At 38.6% G+C, this 5260-nt stretch overlaps 1 long non-coding RNA gene across 1 annotated transcript; it reads left to right on the top strand.

Annotated features, from left to right (window-relative positions):
- The first annotated feature begins 1489 nt into the window (after positions 1-1489).
- Positions 1490-3408, top strand: LOC147790148 (uncharacterized). The gene is made up of 4 exons (XR_015422859.1): positions 1490-1910; positions 2116-2252; positions 2329-2401; positions 3196-3408. It is a non-coding gene; the product is annotated as an uncharacterized LOC147790148 (long non-coding RNA).
- The last annotated feature ends 1852 nt before the right edge of the window (positions 3409-5260 follow it).

Genomic DNA, 5260 nt, shown 5'->3' with positions numbered 1-5260 from the left:
AAGAAGATATTGTATTTTTTTAAAATAGAAATGTGAATGCGAATAGGCTCTCAAAGAGAGAGAACTCATTAGAATTGAGAATTGAGAGGAGGCCTTGATATATATACTTTCAACATGGGTGATTGTAAAAGCTAAAAAAGGATTATATTATTGTTGTTAAGGTCCTAAAATTAAAGAAACAATTGGGCTATTTAGAAAGCCATATTTAGCAATTAGAAAAAAAATATGGTAAGTAAGGTAAACTGTTTATAGAATAATTTTAACTTTTTGTTTAAGGTGTACTACCCAAATTTCAATAGAGAATAAAAAAATAAAATAAAATAAAAAAATAAAACTTTCAACATTTATATGCCTCAAATTAAACCTTAAACAATCAATTGAACAATTTAACAAGTCGGTCTAAAATAATATAAAAATTATTCAACGTGAAAAAACTATCTAGAAGAACACTACTCTATGGATCCCATAACAGAAGTCGTAGTCATACTAGAAGTTCCTTGTATTTAATTGAAAATTGTTAGGTAAAGAATGAGTATCTAAAAATACTTAATGAGTGACTACACTCTTCACATTGAAAAATGCAATTACATGCCTGATCTATTATGTCTTGTGGGATCTAAAATCAATTCTTGGCCTTAGACTTTATTTTAATTATACTTCTCTACACAAAATTGAAGCACATGCACGTAGGCCTACTAAGCAAATATTTTTCTTGGAACCCTATTTACAAAAGTACAATAAAATAATAAAACAAGGTAAAATTGTACGAAAGTTAAAATCGAACAACTCATTTAAATGACAATTAAAAATTAATTACGGACCGATGGTCTTCATTTATTACAAAATGGGGAAGAAGGAGCCGGAGACAAATTAAAACAACAACAAAAAAAAAAAACCTAGAATACACAAAAGTTTGACATCTCGAGACAACTCCCTATATTACATCACAACTTCAGATCTCTCTCCTACCTTGACTACTAGTCAACGATCACTTTAAGAACTGGAAATCTTACCGTTCTTGAGGCAAGTCAAAACCTCAATTTCTGACTCTAAATAAACTCCGACTATCTTTGTCGGGATTTGAGTGTTACAAATTCTTCCCTCTTTAAAACTTTTCATCCCCGGAAGTTTCTTATACCCAAATCCCATAGTAGGACATTCTCTTGTCCATTTACCTTGCTCAAGTTGTCATATGGTCTCCGTGGTTTTCTACTTAATCGTGACTATGAACATCTGCTCAATGCACATCATTATGTGGATGATTAAGACATACTAAACCTTAGAGTCCTTTTGGAATACTTCCTTAGAATTTCCCATCCAACAATGTGCTTCTAACTCTTGGAGTGCTCCTAAAGCTACCCCACTCTCGTTTGTAATGTTTCACCATGTCAAGAGGTTAAAGGTCACTACTAGGGCATTACCATCCATCACGACGTGGTTATATTCTGTAATAACCCGAAAATAATAAATTAAATAAAAATAAAAATAAATTAATTAATTAAAAAAAAAAAAGAAAGAAAAGAAAAGAAAAGAAAAAGACAGCAGCAGCTTGAAGCTGCTGCCATGGAGAACGGAAGAATGGACAGGTGGATTGAAGGGAAAAGAAAGAAAAGAGAGGAAGATGGAGGTGTGGGATGAAGAAGGGTGGTTTTATTTTGTGTTAGTGTTATGGATGGTGGTGGTGGTTGGCGTTGGCAAGGCCGACGAGGAAGCACCAAATATTATCGAAGAAATAGAGGAAGAGGGAAACAGAAAACAGAGAATGTTATAATCCGTGTTTTCCGGCAAAACCTTAAGGTTCTTTGGCGTTTGTTGTGACAACGTGCAAACCTGAGGATGGGGAGACGATTGTGAAGGCTTTTCAGCCATTGAAGCTCTGAACTAAGCTGATTTAAGCGGTTGTCGCAAAGGTAACGAAAAACCCATATCACCGAACCTTTAAATCTCGATATCTTGGTTCATATTGTATAATGAGTTATGAAATAGGGCTTGTTAGAATCGTAATAAGGAGATCTATAAATTTGTAGAAGGAATCAGGATGAAATTCGAATCGTAGAAGGAAGATATGGCTTCGGGATATAGTAGGTATTAACAGAAAAGATGGGAAAATTTCAGAAAACGCAAGGAAGAAGAAGGAGCGCGTGAGGGGCCGCGACTGGGTGTGCGACTGGGCGTGCTCCTGGCGCGTGGGACAAACACACCGAGGATGTGAGGGCGCGTGAGGGCGCGTGAAGCATCATTTTGGGTTCCCGGTTTGTCCCGTTCGATTTGTTTTGACCTGTTCTACCTAGATTGACCTATACTTACCTTGAAAATAGTGAAATATAGGTCTAATCGGAAGGAATTGTGTTGAAATACCCTATTAAATGTACAATCAAGAGAGAAAGGGATTCGAAACCAGGTAAGTAGCGTATCGACCTTTGAACTAGTTCTTATCTTGTTTTACAACATGTGAGTATGTTGTTTACCTGATTAAGAGCTTAATATGTTATGATGAGCTTTGATGATATTGAGTGTTTATTGTATATTGTGACTGCTTGCCTGTGATGTAAGCATGATATAAATGATTGTCAGAATGTTCTATGTGTTGAACATGATACATGTATGAAAACATGCAGTAACTGTGAGTATGTTATGCATGTTAATAGAAAGGTTATGACTCTAAGATATGCTTATTGGTTGTTGAGCTATGGCTTATTTATATGAGTATGATAGTCTACTAATTCCCGCGGAGTTCCTGGCCAACGCGCTGTGTGCTAAGTCAGGGAGCATGAGTACTCCTGACCGTTGGTATATGAGATAAACAGGCCGCCAGAGCAATTAGTAGACGGGCCGTATTTGACCGAGAGCGAGTCTTACATACGAGTCCGAAAATTCTAGATAAGCATATCGAGAGAGAGTCAGTAACCTAGCTGGAGGTAGCTGAGATACCTCATTAATGAATAGATGACCCTAGTAAGAGAAGCTAGGAGTCAATGTCGAATAAAACTTAAAAACATTTGCTATGCTAAGCTGGAGGTAGCTGAGATACCTCATTAATGAACAGATGACCCTAGTAAGAGAAACTAGGAGTCAATGACGAATAAAATTTAAAAACACCTGGAAAGATTAGTTATGAATTCATGAAAGATAAAGTTGGCTACTTACTGAGTAATTTAATTACTCATCAAAATTATTTTTAACTTTTCTTTCCAGATTTAGTTGATGCAGGCCAACCGAGGACGAGGGCGAGACCAGCGGGCTAGGAACTATTTGGGAATCCATGTCTGTGTCTGTTTTGTGTACTTATGCTTTCGCTGTCAAGAATCTACTTTGGTTGTTTTAAGTTTAAATAGCACTCGTTTTAAATGTTTTACTTGATGTTTTTGGAAACATTTTTTTTGAAATTTATCATTGGTTGTCGGAGTTTATTATCGAGGTCAGTAGTAACTCCTGTGAATCGCGTTGACGATGAGCGGGTGTTACAAGTGGGTATCAGAGCCTAGGTTATAGGTTCTGTAGACAGTCTAGAATAGATAGTATGGATCCCTTTAGTCCAGCTCAACGGTATCTCACCTCGGTCAGGTAAGTGATGTATGACTAAATTGTATGAAAGAATAGTATGAAAGTTTAAAAGAATTGATTATGAATACTTAATTATGTGTGTACCAGATATGGTAGTGTTAAAATGTTTAGACCCTAGAATGTCCAATGTGGACCTGGGGATTGAGGGGCAGCCTGTAGAAGGAACTGCTCCAGCAGTGGCGGTTCCGGAGCCTGCTTCTCAGTCGGCATCTAGAGATCAGCCGACTGTTGTTATTACTCTGGAGGCCTTGCAATCGCTGATTCAAAGTTAAGTGAATCAAGCGATGCAGAGCCGAGTGGATTAGGCGGTACTGATAGCTTTTGCTGGTTTTGGAAGGTGGGTGGCTCCGACAACACCTGTACCTAGCCATGTGACTCTAGTGTCTGAAGCACAAGAAGGTGTTCAGGTAGCGATACCTCCAATAATTTCGAAGGAGCTACCTAGTACAGCGGTAGTGACAGAGGCACCACCGCGGGTAGTAACCTATGGGCGATGATGTATGACGAAGGAAAGTGAATACATATGAGATTTTATGAAACTTATCCCTCCAACTCTGGAGGAAGGGGACTGATCCTGAGGCAGCTAAATGGTGGTTGGAATGTATTGAAACAAAGTTTACATTCTACAACTGCCCAGAGAATCATAAGGTATTGTGCGCCATGTATATGTTGGAGGGACCAGCCCATTTTTGGTGAAACCAAAGAAGCCAAAGATGGAGGCTAGTGGAGTCCCAATTTCATGGGCGGCATTTAAACATGAATTTTGTGAGAAATACTATCCTGCTCTAGTAAAATTATGAAACCGAAAGGTCTTTATGCAGCTGGAGCATGGTAATATGTCAATAGAGGAGTATGAAGTGGAGTTCACACGATTATTCAGGTTTGTTCCTCATATGGATGCTACTGAGAAAGAAAAGACAGATCTCTTTATCCTTGGTTTGAGGACAGAGATGCAGGGATTAGTGTCTGCCCATGCTTTTTAAATTTTGTTACTGCTTATAATGCTACTGTGGAATTAGATGTTGCCACCCTGGAGAGTAATCTGGGTTCCAATGGTCAGGAACGACCAAGTAGTAAGCAAAAATTCACTTAGATATTCTCAAGTTTGCAACAGCAGGCAGTACTACGACAAGTAGATCATCGGTCTTCTTTAGGTGATAGGAAGGCAGTATGTGGAAAATGTGGGTTGATGCATGAGGGACCCTATACTGCCGTAAACAAGACATGTTATAATTGTGGTAAGAGCGACCATCTTGCCAGAGTGTGTCGTAATGCAAAGAATCCTAGTGTGGTATGTGCGAGAGGCCGCTCTAGGAGGAGAAGGAGGTCAGTCGAGTGCTGGAGGATAGCCTCAGTCTCGAGGTAAAGCCTTTGCCACGACGAGCAAGGCAGCGGAGAATGCCAGCTCGGTGGCGATAGGTATTTTACCTATTTATTGCTACTTTTCTTATTCTATATTTGATTCGGGCTCAACGCATTCCTTTTATATTGTTATCGATGTTCGTTAAGCCCGAATTCAAGTAGAGTCTTTAGGTTATGAGGTTCTGGTCTCTACACCTTCAGGAATCATTGATGACTCGTGAAAAGGTGAAATGAGAAAAATTAGAAGTATCTGGTCAACCATTAGATGTGTTGTTAATGGTGCTAGATATCTATGATTATGACATTATTTCGGGCATGGATTGACTATCTGTTC

Source organism: Cucurbita pepo, chromosome 11 (assembly GCF_057944985.1).
Source record: "Cucurbita pepo subsp. pepo isolate OVF chromosome 11, ASM5794498v1, whole genome shotgun sequence".
NCBI lineage: Eukaryota > Viridiplantae > Streptophyta > Magnoliopsida > Cucurbitales > Cucurbitaceae > Cucurbita > Cucurbita pepo.
This window is presented reverse-complemented; position numbering and strand designations above follow the sequence as displayed.